General features: G+C 39.1%; 1 pseudogene; it reads left to right on the top strand.

Moving 5' to 3' along the window:
• Positions 1-13,776: 13,776 nt before the first annotated feature.
• LOC113887395 lies at positions 13,777-14,223 on the top strand (annotated as a pseudogene).
• Positions 14,224-14,785: the final 562 nt, after the last annotated feature.

Genomic DNA, 14,785 nt, shown 5'->3' with positions numbered 1-14,785 from the left:
GTCGGACACGACTGAGCGACTTCACTTTTCACTTTGATGCATTGGAGATGGAAATGGCAACCCACTCCAGTATTCTTTCCCGGAGAATCCCAGGGACAGAGGAGCCTAGTGGGCTGCGGTCTATGGGGTCGCATAGAGTCGGACATGACTGAAGCGACTTAGCAGCAGTGACATATACACAATGCATGCTAAGCATGCTAAGTCTCTTCAGTTGTGTCCAACTCTTTGTGATCCTATCGACTGTAGTCCATCAGGCTCAGCTATTGAGGGAATTCTCCAAGTAAGAATACTGGAGTGGGTTGCTATGCCCTCCTCCAGGGAAACTTCCTAACCCTGCATTGGCAGGCCGGTTGTCTACCACTATCGTCAGCTGAGAAGCCCATATATACACTCAAATCAGATTAGATTAGTGGCTCAGTCATGTCCAACTCTTTGCGACCCCATGAATCGCAGCACGCCAGGCCTCCCTGTCCATCACCAACTCCCTGAGTTCACTCAAACTCATGTCCATTGAGTGAGTGATGCCATCCAGCCATCTCATCCTCTGTCGACCCCTTCTCCTCCTGCCCCCAATCCCTCCCAGCATCAGAGTATTTTCCAATGAGTCAACTCTTTTCATGAGATGGCCAAAGTACAGGAGTTTCAGCTTTAGCATCATTCCTTCCAAAGAAATCCCAGGGCTGATCTCCTTCAGAATGGACTGGTTGGATCTCCTTGCAGTCCAAGGGACTCTCAAGAGTCTGCTCCAACACCACAGTTCAAAAGCATCAATTCTTCGGTGCTCAGCCTCCTTCACAGTCCAACTCTCACATCCATACATGACCACAGGAAAAACAATAGCCTTGACTAGACGGACCTTTGTTGGCAAAGTAATGTCTCTGCTTTTGAATATGCTATCTAGGTTGGTCATAACTTTCCTCCCAAGGAGTAAGCGTCTTTTAATTTCATGGCTGCAGTCACCATCTGCAGTGATTTTGAAGCCCAGAAAAATAAAGTCTGACACTGTTTCCACTGTTTCCCCGTCTATTTCCCATGAAGTGATGGGACCAGATGTCATGATCTTCGTTTTCTGAATGTTGAGCTTTAAGCCAACTTTTTCACTCTCCACTTTCACTTTCATCAAGAGGCTTTTTAGTTCCTCTTCACTTTCTGCCATAAGGGTGGTGTCATCTGCATGTCTGAGGTTATTGATATTTCTCCCAGCAATCTTGATTCCAGCATGTGTTTCTTCCAGTCCAGTGTTTCTCATGATGTACTCTGCATATAAGTTAAATAAACAGAGTGACAATATACAGCCCTGACGTACTTCTTTTCCTATTTGGAACCAGTCTGTTGTTCCATGTCCAGTTCTAACTGTTGCTTCCTGACCTGCATACAAATTTCTCAAGAGGCAGATCAGATGGTCTGGTATTCCCATCTCTTTCAGAATTTTCCACAGTTTATTGTGATCCACACAGTCAAAGGCTTTGGCATAGTCAATAAAGCAGAAATTGATGTTTTTCTGGAATTCTCTTGCTTTTTCCATGATACAGTTGATGTTGGCAATTTGATCTCTGGTTCCTCTGCCTTTTCTAAAACCGCCTTGAACATCAGGAAGTTCACGGTTCACATATTGCTGAAGCCTGGCTTGGAGAATTTTGAGCATTACTTTACTAGCATGTGAGGTGAGTGCAATGGTGCGGTAGTTTGAGCATTCTTTGGCATTGCCTTTCTTGAGGATTGGAATGAAAACTGACCTTTTCCAGTCCTGTGGCCACTGCTGAGTTTTCCAAATTTGCTGACATATTGAGTGCAGCACTTTCACAACATCATCTTTCAGGATTTGGAATAGCTCAACTGGAATTCTATCACCTCCACTAGCTTTGTCCGTAGTGATGTTTTCTAAGGTCCACTTGACTTCACATTCCAGGGTGTCTGGCTCTAGGTCAGTGATCATACCATCGTGATTATCTGGGTCGTGAATCTTTTTGTACAGTTCTTCTGTGTATTCTTGCCATCTCTTCTTAATGTCTTCTGCTTCTGTTAGGTCCATACCATTTCTGTCCTATATTAAGCCCATCTTTGTATGAAATGCTCCTTTGGTATCTCTGATTTTCTTAAAGAGATCCCTAGTCTTTCCCATTCTGTTGTTTTCCTATATTTCTTTGCATTGATCGCTGAGGAAGGCTTTCTTATCTCTCCTTGCTATTCTTTGGAACTCTGCATTCAGATGTTTATATCTTTCCTTTTCTCCTTTGCTTTTCACTTCTCTTCTTTTCACAGCTATTTGTAAGGGCTCCCCAGACAGCCATTTTGCTTTTTTGCATTTCTTTTCCATGGAGATGGTCTTGATCCCTGTCTCCTGTACAGTGTCATGAACCTCCTTCCATAGTTCATCAGGCACTCTAATCTATCCGATCTAGGCCCTTAAATCTATTTCTCACTTCCACTGTATAATCATAAGGGATTTGATTTAGGTCATACCTGAATGGTCTAGTGGTTTTCCCTACTTTCTTCAATTTCAGTCTGACTTTGGCAATAAGGAGTTCATGGTCTGAGTCACAGTCAGCTCCTGGTCTTGTTTTTGCTGACTGTATAGAGCTTTTCCATCTTTGGCTGCAAAGAATATAATCAATCTGATTTCAGTGTTGACCATCTGGTGATGTCCATGTATATAGTCTTCTCTTGTGTTGTTGGAAGAGGGTGTTTGTTATGACCAGTGCATTTTCTTGGCAAAACTATATTAGTCTTTGCCCTGCTTCATTCCATATTCCAAGGCCAAATTTGCCTGTTATTCCAGGTGTTTCTTGACTTCTTACTTTTGCATTCCAGTCTCCTATAATGAAAAGGACATCTTTTTTGGGTGTTAGTTCTAAAAGGTCTTGTAGGTCGTCATAGAACTGTTCAGCTTCTTCAGCATTACTGGTTGGGGCATAGACTTGGATTACTGTGATATTGAATGGTTTGCCTTGGAAACGAACAGAGATCATTTTGTCATTTTTGAGATTGCATCCAAGTACTGCATTTCGGACTCTTTTGTTGACCATGATGGCTACTCCATTTTTTCTGAGGGATTCCTGCCCGCAGTAGTAGATATAATGGTCATCTGAGTTAAATTCACCCATTCCAGTCCATTTCAGTTTGCTGATTCCTAGAATGTTGACATTCACTCTTGCCATCTCTTGTTCGACCACTTCCAATTTGCCTTGATTCATGGACCTGACATTCCTGGTTCCTATGCAATATTGCTCTTTACAGCATCGGACCTTGCCTCTATCACCAGTCACATCCACAGCTGGGTATTCTTTTTGCTTTGGCTCCATCCCTTCATTCTTTCTCGAGTTTTTTCTCCACTGATCTCCAGTAGCATATTGGGCACCTACTCACCTGGGGAGTTCCTCTTTCAGTATCCTATCCCTTTGCGTTTTCATACTGTTCATGGGGTTCTCAAGGCAAGAATACTGAAGTGGTTTGCCATTCTCTTCTCCAGTGGACGACATTCTGTCAGATCTCTCCACCATGCCCCCCCCCCCCCCATCTTGGGTTGCCCCACGGGCATGGCTTAGTTTCATTGAGTTAGACAAGGCTGTGGTCCTAGTGTGATTAGATTGACTAGTTTTCTGTGAGTATGGTTTCAGTGTATTTGCCCTCTGATGCCCTCTTGCAACACCTACCGTCTTACTTGGGTTTCTCTTACCTTGGGCGTGGGGTATCTCTTCACGGCTGCTCCAGCAAAGTGCAGCCATTGCTCCTTACCTTGGACGAGGGGTATCTCCTCACAGCCGCCCTTCCTGACCTTCAACATGGGATAGCTCCTCTAGGCCCTCCTGCGCCCGCGCAGCCAGGGCTCTGTGGACATGGGGTTGGTCCTCCTGGCCGCCACCCCTGGCCTCAGGCGTGGATTGCTCCTCCCACCCGCCACCACTGGCCTCGGGCTTAGGGGCCTGGGGTAGCTCCTCCAGGCCACAGCCCCAGACTTCGGACACGGGGTAACTCCTCTCTTCACTGCCCCTGACCTCGGACGCTGGGTATCTCCTCTCGACCATTCCTGCGCGGTTGCAGTCTGGTACTCTCGGCCACTTCCCCTGACCTTGGACGAGGGGTAACTCCTCTTGGCCGCCATCCTTCTGGCATGGGGTCCTCCCGGCTTCTGCCCTTGACCTCGGATGTGGGGTGTCTCCTCTCGGCTGCGCTTAGTGCCCCGGTCGCACTACTATGTGTATAATGATAACTGATGAGACCTACTGTATAGCTCAGGGGGAAAGAAAAGAAAGTACAATCTGTCTGTAGGAAATAAAGTAAGTTAACCTTAAAAATGCATTCCAATATAAAGTAGGTGCAGACAAATACTGTCTGATTCCACTTATATGAGGTACTTAGAATAGTCAAATTCATAGAGTCAGAAAGTACATTGGTAGATGCCAGGGGTTGGAAGCAGGTGGGGAAGGGGAAATCTAGACATTGTGTTTAAGTGGGGACAGTTTCAGTTCAGGAAAGTGAAAAATTTAGGAGACGGATGATGGTGAGAGTTTCACAACAATGTGAATGTACTTAGTACCACTGAAACGTACAGTTAAATACGGTTTAAATTGTATGTTTTCTATTAGATGACTTTTACCACAATAAAAAACAATTTAAAAAGAGCAGAATGGAAATCAAATCTGGAAATTTTAAGTGTTTCGAAAAAAAAGACTAAGCTCATACTTTGTATAACTATTTTGGCTAGGAAGAGTAGGAGGCAGTTGGGAAGTTGTTGGAAGGAATATATGTGAACTCCTTGAAATGAACATTCTGGCAGGTAGACTAATGGTGACTTCATTCATGTTATATACAGCAGGCATGTATTTTTATTTTATTTTTAAACTTTACAATAACCTGGTGTACGAGATAGCAAAAGAGACACTGATGTATAGAACAGTCTTATGGACTCTGTGGGAGAGGGAGAGGGTGGGAAGATTTGGGAGAATGACATTGAAACATGTAGAATGTCATGTAAGAAACGAGTTGCCAGTCCAGGTTCGATGCGCGATATATACAGAATGGTTTTTAGTGACATTAGTGAGAAAGTCAGTGTCCTCTTCCACAAGGATGGTGTCTTTTATTCTTTAGTACAGAAAGTGACTGCCAATTGAAATACTCAGTAATTTGCTTTCTATTCTAAAATATTTAAAGAACAGTCAAACTGTGTTTAGAGGTTAAGAAAGATCATTTCCTTAAGCCATTTTTCCATGAGTGTATTCAAGTGGAAAATTTTATTTTAAAAATTGTATGTTTTGGCTCAGGTTTCAATGAAACAGTTTTCTTCTCTAGTCAAATTTCAGTGCCTATCCTGGAAACCAGTCTTTTCACTATACAAAAATAAATATCTTCAGTTGGTGGAAAAAGTAAAGAATATTACAATCCTTCCTAAATAGTTTTCAAACTTTGGGTTTTAATTATATCACATAGTCTAGTCATAGTTCTAAGAGCAAGTTCAATGGCTACTAAGCAGATATGTTATTCCTAGCTTAGTTCTTAAACATTGATAGGAACAAAATCAGTAGATTCATCCTTGAACTTCAAAAATTATAAGGAAAAATAAGAATGTTGCAATTAAATTCAAGTCTACAAATGCTGCCAAGCATAAGGCAATTCAAAGGGACACAAAATGAGTATCCCACAGAATTCATATATTTTTAATATTAATAAGTTAGCTTACATTTCTCATTGTAATCTTTGCTATACAAAGCTGGACAGTTCCATTTAATTTGTTTCAAAGGATTCATGTCCATTGAAACTATATGCAAAAGAGACACAGATGTATGGAACAGTCTTTTGGACTCTGAGCGGGTGGGGGGGGCAGGGATGATTTAGGAGAATGGCATTAAAACATATATAATATCATATAAGAAACGAATCGCCAGTCCAGGTTCGATGCAGGATACAGGAAACTTGGGGCTGGTGCACTGGGATGACCCAGAGGGATGGTACGGGGAAGGAGGTGGGAGGGGGGTTCAGGATGGGGAACATGTGTACACCTGTCGTGGATGCATGTTGATGTATGGCAAAACCAATACAATATTGTAAAGTAAAAAATAAAAAATAAATAAATCTAAAAAAAAAAGAAAGTATACACAAAAATGTCTGATCAACTGAGTTTTTATTATATGGTTTGGAAGGGCCTATCTCCAAAATAATTTTTCCAAAATGATTTTCTATTTATCAAATAAGTTGGACAGAGTTATTAAAACATAGGTCTTAGTTAATAGTAATGAGCTAATGTTAATTTCCAGGTTTTGACAAATGTACCACAGTGATGCAAAAAGTTAACAGTGAAGAAACCAGTTAAGGGAGATACAGGAAACCATGGTGGCATCTTGATCCTAGACTTACCAGCCTCCAGAACTGTGAGAAATAGATTTCTGTTGTCTATAAACTACCAAATTTGTGGTGTTTTGTTATAGCAGTTAAAACAGCCTTATTAAAAAAAAATCTTTCAGTAGTTTTGTAGTTTTGCATTTTATATGTAGTTATATAAAAGTAAGTCCTATAAAAACCAGTTTATTTTGGAATAATTTTAGATTTGTAGAAAAGTAAAAAAAAACAAAAAACAAAAAAACAAATAGTAGCATTTCCTGTAAAGGAAAAACTCCCTTTCTCCAAGCAATGAGAACCCCTCTGTGAAAATAAGAATGTATATTATTTATGTCAACATAAAATTGACATTTTATGGAAAATCAGCATTGTTTGAAAATCATCTAAGCTGTCCATGTTCTGAAAAGAGAGGCAAAATAGGGAGGAACCGCCAAACGTATAAAGGAAACTCAAAATACAAGAAGTCCATCATAAATCATAAACATTTGTCCTCAGAGATAGTCTAAAAACAAGTAAACAATTTAAAGAGTCTTTAGCATGAATGTTGTTGTTCAGTTGCCCAGTCTTGTTTAACTGTTTGCAACCCCATGGACTGCAGCACTCCAGGCTTCCCTGTCCATCACCAGCTCCCGGAGCTTGTGCAAACTCATATCCATTGAGTCAGTGATGCCATCCAAACATCTCATCCTCTGTGATCCCCTTCTCCTTCTGCCCTCAATTTTTTCCAGCACCAGGGACTTTTTCAATGAGTCAGCTATTTGAATCGAATGACCAAAATACTTAGCATGAATACAAAAAGTAAAATCCTGCAAATAGTATTGGCCTTGATTAAAAACTATTCTTCTTACTGTCATAAATCCATCTTGAGAACTTAAGAGGATTTCTACATCCTGAAATAAAAATGTATTTTTGTGTTTAGATGTTGCCTCGATCATTACCAAATTCTTTTATAAAAGTAAATATCTTTGACATAATCTAAGTAATTTTACTTTATTCACACAATTTGTACAGCATTTTTATCATTCCAGGAATCTCAATTTTCAATTAGTTAGTCTATGAATATTTCAGAGTAAAACTTATTCTGTTTAAAATTTGTGTGTGGGGGGGAAACTTCTTTACAATGTTGCATTGGTTTCTGCCATACAATGCAAATCAGCCTTAATTATACATATATCAGCTCCCTCTTGAACCTTTTTCCCATCCTTTCAATAATTTTTGATTAATTAGCCATAAAATTATTTGTTCAAAAGATACTTATTGAGTACCTACTATGTGTCAGTCACCGTTATAAGTGCTGGAGATCTAGCAGTCAGCAAAAGAGGATGAAATAAAAACACTGCCTTCAGTGGAGCTTACAATCTATTTACACTGTTCTTAAAAAGTAATGAGAAAATATAACAAGGAAATGGTTTCACTAAAACTGAATCAACTTCATACCTTCAAGCTCTTTTACAGGAAAACCTGATAAGAAACAGTCTGTTATATTTGGATGTTAAGGAACACCTTATTGTAGCTCTGTGGTAAAAGACACTTGTGAGTAGCTTGCCTATGCCACACAATGACATTATCTGATAAGACAGTGTCACTGTAAAACTCCCTCTTCCATTGACCAAACTCTGATAAAGGGAGGTTCTAAAAAGGTCAGTCTTTGAGATCATCCTATGAACTTATCAATAATGCATGGAGTTTTATTTATTATTCATGCTTAACTTGAAATTGTTCTCTTTAATCCTTGAGAGTAGATTATTAGATCCAGGAGTGTTTTGAATATTGGGATAAATTAGCTTCCCATTCTTCAGTATCTCATCCAACTGTGTATTTTGACATCTTTCTTTTTAATATTATCCTTAATATTAATTCATCTACTATTTCTTTCCTGCACATGTATTTTCAGTTCAATTGTACATAAGTGTATATTATAAACCATACTGATCACAGTGGCTGGCATATTAATACTTTCAATTCACTTTAAAACAAATAGGAAAGAGAAAAAAAATCCCCCAATCCATTCAAAGCTCACATTCTGTACATCCTCCAAATAAGGAGACTTCAACCATAAGCTTCCTTTCATTTCCCAGAGAGTTATTTCATGTACTATAAGACCTATCCTTTCTGTCTGTGACATTCCAGTATTGAAAGCATGAAAGATTTTGCTTTTCTTCTGGTTATTGCTTCCAATCACCACTCTAAACCACCCTCCAAAAAAAGTGATAAAATAAGAAATTTTTTAAAAAGTGTACATGTCCACATCTTGATATAGAGGATAAGTTTAAGTCTGTTGTCCAGCTTATTAGTTTGGGATCTTGGGTTTAGTTAACTACCAGTTATTTAACATCATGGTTGATCCAATTAATGAAAGCACAGAGAGAAAAATACAGGTTACAGTGGATACAATCCTTTCAACTGGCAAGTTTTAAGAGAAATAACATTAAACAAAATGACTTATAGAGAAAATATGTGTTCTATTGTCATTCAGAAACAATAAACTGCACCCTCACACAACTATATAAGAGTATTACTAATGTTCACAGATCACTCAATTATAAATTCCTTTTGCAATTAATTTTCTTTCTTTGATTTTGTACAAGTAAATAACAGAATATAGATTTTCCATTCATGAATGGTGCAAAGTAATGCAGGCTTTTCAAACACACAGCTTTAAATATACAGAATAATCAGTAACTGAGTTAATGTAGCTTTTTAATGCTACACACATAATTATTTAAAATAGCATGCACATTTACATTAAAAGTGCAAAACAAAACCAAAAAAAGAGGTAGTGTAATTAGGAAAATAAGCATATCTTCACTAAAGAGGGTTCTCCTTTCTTGCACCACTTTGAATCTTCAAAACTTCAGGGCTGTTTGGCCAATATTTATATGAGTGAGTAGAATAATCATTTTTTATTTAGTTCATTGAGCTACCCTTGGGCATTTTCACTTATGAAAAGGGAGAACTGTATTTTTTTTTTCATCTTGTTGCTTTGAATTTTGGAAGCTATTTGATAGTGATACTTCTTAACTATCAAATTGTTTAAAAACTCTATTGGGCTTTCATAAACAATTTGTCAGTTATTCAAAAAGTTAAGGATAGAATTACAACATGACCAAACAATTTGACTCTTAAGTATATATCCAAAAGAAATAAAGTAATAAGTTTACATAAAAACTTGTACATGGATATTCATAGCAGCATTATTCATAATAGTATTAAAAATAGAATAAAAATGTCCAACTGATGAATGAATAAATAAAATATGAAATATCCATGCAATGGAATATCATTTGATGTTAAAAAAGTAATGAACTATTGATAAATTCTATAACATGAATGAAACTTGAAAACATTATGCTGAGAGAATCCAAGCAGAAAAATGTCTCATATTGTTTGCTGTCATTTATGTGAAATGCCAAGGATAGGCAAAGCTACAGAGAAATAAAATAGGTTCATGGTTGCCAGGGACTGAGAAGAGGAGGGAATGGAAAATGATTGCCATGAAAATGTTCTATAATTTGATAGTGGTGATGGATGCACACCTTTGTGAATATACTGAAAAACTACTTAAAACTGTACACTTAAAAGGGTGAATTTTGCAACATGTAAATGATACCTCAATATAAAAATACTGTCATTAAAAAGCACAACATAAAAAAAAAAAAAAAACTCATTCAGTTCCCCTATTTACTGGTTGTGTGGATTTAGGCAAATTACTAAGCCTCTCTGAGTTTGATTTTTGTTATCTACTTAGGAGATGTGCTGTTGTTATTAATTGCTAAGCTCTGTCCAACTCTTTTGTGACCCCATGAACTGTAGTCCGCCAAGCTCCTCTGTCCATGGAATTCTCCAGACAAGAATACTGGAGTGGGTTGCTGTTTCCTTCTCAAGAGGATTTTCCTGACCCAGGGATTGAATTTGCATCTCCTGCGGGCAGATTCTTTACCACTAAGCTACCACAAGTGATATCAAATATGAAGGGGATGATAGAGGATGAGATGGTTGGATGGCATCACCGATTCAATGGACAAGAGTTTGAGCAAACTCCGGGAAATAATGAAGGACAGGGAAGCCTGGAGTGCTGCAGTCCATGGGGTCACAAAGAGTCAGACATGACTGAGCAACTGAACAACAACATAGTTAAGTGATAAAATGAGAAAATCTTGAGATGCAGTATGTACTTATAAGTGGAGCTATTATTATTGTCATTGTCATTATTACTATAATTTTCAAACCAAGGACTAGAAAAGGGCTCATAAATCTCCAACTCCTTCAATTGACTAATGAAATGTGTTATCTTTCTGTCCTGTGTTCTTTCTTCTTATGCTAAATATGTCAAAGTTACTGCAAATCAATACAAAACACAGGTATATGTATACACACATGCATTACACACATCCATATACTAATATACATATGTAAAATAATATCCAAATAATGCTTTGTATCAATTTTCTCAACAAACTAGCTTTCATTGATATGGAATATCTTCCAGTGACACTCAATTCATATCTGAAAAAGGCTATACTCCTTAAAATATATACAAACAAATCCATGTATGCAGATTACAGTACTCATTGGATGTCAGTCAAGATGTCGTCCACTTTGGGTTACACTTGCTTTTAACTTACTGAAACAAGAACCTGTAGTTATCTTTTTGTCTACTTTTAAACATAGAGACAAACCATTTAACCATTTAAGTTAGGGAAGTGGTTTTATTTTTCTAGTCACTAAATTTCTAAGGATGATACTATCTTAGTGTTTATATGTCAACATATTAAACTATATATCCATTTATACTTAGGGCAAGATAGTTCAAAATATGTTCTATCTGTAATTTAAGCTTCCCTAACCACCTGAAAAATTATATTATTTCTAGAATGCCTGCTTGAAGCTAAGTATATTTCATATATAATAATATTAACATTTTATATGTAAATTATTATTATTTAGAGTAATTGCATTAATTGAGTGCAATGCCCATGCACTCATTGAATATAATTTTGCTAAGAACTTTAAATGAGATAATATTACAGAGAATACTTGGCAAAGATGAAAATATCATATTGTTCTTTTATAATGGTACCTTATATTTGTACAATGCCTTACAGCTTTAAAAAGAGATTTCATATACATGATCTTAATTAGTGATACAAAATCAGCATGAGACTGGTAAATAGTGGAGCATGTATATTCATTTCAAGAAGCATTCTATATTCAAACACATTACTTTAGTTACAAATAGCTAATGATATATATTCAGTATTTCTCATTCCTTTTCACAGATGTAAAGACTGAGATACACAAAACTTAGATAACTTATATATGGATGCTCAGAATAAATTGGATATGAAAGTTATCTTCTTTATAATTTTCTTGCTGAAAGATATAGTTAACTGAAAGCAACATGAAATGAATTCTCGGACGTTCAAAAGGAAGAGACAAAAGAACATCAGACATTGAAAGAAGGGCATGATTCCAATTTGTACAGAACATTCACAGATAAAATACACTGCCATCTGTGATATTGCTGTTTATACTCAGCGTTCCTCAAATTCACAGATAAAGAGTATATCAATTTTAATGATGGATAAAACACAGTAGTTTCACTCCCAAAGATTCATCCCATTAGCTCCCAGCCCACATTGCTCTGAGAATCACTGTGATGTACAGACAAGAATATTGTGTTCTGGGAGAGGAGTGAATATTGAGTAGATAAGAACTCTATCCAAAGTATATGGTTTGTAGAGAGGAGTGGGAAAGAAAACTAACATGGAGTGAGGTAAGTCAGAAAGAGAAACACAATACTGTATATTAACACATATATATATGGAATTTATAAAAACAATGCCAACAATATTACATGCAGGGCAGCAAAGGAGACACAGATGTAAAGAACAGATTTTTGGATTCAGTGGGAGAAGGCAAGAGGGGATGATTTGAGAGAATACCATTAAAATATGCACATTACCATATGTAAAATAGCTGACCAATGCAAGTTTCGATGCATGAAGGAGGGCAACCAAAGTCACTGCTCAGGGATAACCCAGAGGGATAGGGTAGTTAGGGAGGTGGGAGAGGGTTTCAAGATGAAGAGGGGTGGACACATGTATACCTGCAGCAGATTTATACTGATATATGGCAAAAATCATCACAATATTGTGAAGTAATTATTTTCCAACTAAGAAGTCGCTCAGTAGTGTCCAACTCTTTGTGACCCCATGGACTGTAGCCTACCAGGCTCCTCCATCCATGGGATTTTCCAGGTAAGAGTACTGGGGTGGGTTGCCATTTCCTTCTCCAGGGGATCTTCCCAATCCAGGGATGGAACCTGGGTCTCCTGCATTGTAGGCAGCCACCAGGGAAGGGGGCCCAACTAAAATAAATGAATTTAAAAAAATAAATAAACATGTTGAATGATGCTAAATTTCATGCTCATATAAAACAATGTTTCTCTTAGGAAACATAGAAATACTTTGAAATAAAGGCCAGAAGTATGTAGTTAACTTACAATTATATGTATATATACATATATATGTGGAGAAGGCGATGGCACCCCACTCCAGTACTCTTGCCTGGAGAATCCCAGGGATGGGGGAGCTTGATGGGCTGCCGTCTATGGGGTCGCACAGAGTCGGACATGACTGAAGCGACTTAGCAGCAGCAGCAGCATACATATATATATATATGAGACAGAGGATGAATGTGTAGAAAACCAATGGCGGGTCTGTGTTATTGAGAGGGAAGAGGGGAATACATTGAACTGCTCTTGCCTAACGAGGTAACTCTCACTGGTGGACAGTTTGTGTGGCCCACCCTCCCAGCCCAGAGCACCAGGGCTTAGTGTGTCAGGCAGATCCCGGCCTGTCCAATGCTCACTCACTCCCCAGTCCTCGACACTGAACCTCCCCTCTCTGTCTTCTCCCTCTTCCATTCCCAACCCAATCCCTTCCTCTCTTCACCTACTCCACCCCTCCCCGTTTACAGTAAACTCCACCCCCTGCCACCCAGGCGAGACACTGAGCTGCGTCATCAATGTGGCCTTTGTGATCTCACGGAAATGCTCCTCGCCTGGCCCCAAGGCCCCAGTGTAGTCAGCAGAGGTGAGCAGCAGAGGCTGGCAGCTCCGGGCGGTGTGTCCTCCCAGCTGTGTGGCTTCTAGGCGGCAGTCTCCAACTCTGGACAGCGGGAGGAGGCAGTGGCCACAAACAACTAGCATCCAGTAGCTCATCAGGTCTGGTCAAGGGTTCCACTCCCTCCCTCCTCAGTTACCTTCTCTGCCACCCATCCACCTCCCATGAAGCCTGCTTCAACCCTCCCGCTAGCAGACCCTCAGCCCACCCATCTGCCTGCATAGTCTGTTGCTGCTCCTTCCACCCCGTGACCATCCTGGTGGCCTTCTTCCTGCCACCAGGCCTGGAGCCAAAGACTGGTCACATGTAGCAGATGATGGCCCTAAACTGCATCTGCAAGGAGCTTCTAAACCTGTGCCACAGATACCCCCACTCCCCATGTTCGGGAGGGCCAGTGGACAACGACATGTTTCACTGGCAAGTGAAGATAATGGGGCCCAAGGATAGCCCCTATCAGGGAGGAGTCTTCTTCTTAAGGATACAGTTCCCTTCAAAGTATCCTTTCAAACCACTGAAAATCATGTTCTCCGCCTGAATTTACCATCCAAACATTAACAGAAATGGAAACATCTGTCTGGACATTCTTAGATCTGAGTGGTTGCCAGCACTGACCATCTCGAAAGTACTGTTATTCATTTGCTCCATGTTGTGCTATCCCAACTCAGGTGATCCTTTGGTGCCTGAAATAGATTAGCTCTACAGAAAGGATAAGTGGAAGTTTGATAGAATTGCTCTGGAATAGATTCAGAAATACCTCATGTAATTTAAAAATAAATGATAATTCCATCGCCCTAATAAAGCTGGGAGTTCAATTTGTTGTCTTTTGTCTGTTTTGTATGAAAGGAGGTCTCCTCATTCTTCTGGGCACAGTTGTTACAGCTTCTATATCAGGGTGTGGAGGGGATGAAGGGAGTCTGAGGATGCTGGTGAGTTGGAGGAAGGATTAGTGGATGGGGATAAGGTTGGGGTTTGGGTTTACAACCAGGGTTAATCCAGTTTTAACTAAAAGTTTGCTTTGTTGAGGATTGGGAAAGCAAGAATAAGGAGTTAGTGGCTTTAGGATAAGGAGAGCAATTTTCACCAACCTGAGGTATAATTTTTAATGTGGAGTCTTTTAGAACTGACAATGCTGAGGAAAACAGTAAAGATTACAAAGCTAGATAGGTATCCATTTTATTCTGAAGAAACTTTAGGTATTTTGGTTTTGATCATGATTATATGAGGCCTTCCCAGGACAGACCCCCTACCGCCATTCCCTCTCCCTGCCTCTTATTTGTAGAAAAGCCAGTTTCTTAGGCCTCCCCTGAATCACAAAAGCCTAACAC

The sequence above is a fragment of the Bos indicus x Bos taurus genome, chromosome X, assembly GCF_003369695.1.
Source record: "Bos indicus x Bos taurus breed Angus x Brahman F1 hybrid chromosome X, Bos_hybrid_MaternalHap_v2.0, whole genome shotgun sequence".
Taxonomy (NCBI): Eukaryota; Metazoa; Chordata; class Mammalia; order Artiodactyla; family Bovidae; genus Bos; species Bos indicus x Bos taurus.
This window is presented reverse-complemented; position numbering and strand designations above follow the sequence as displayed.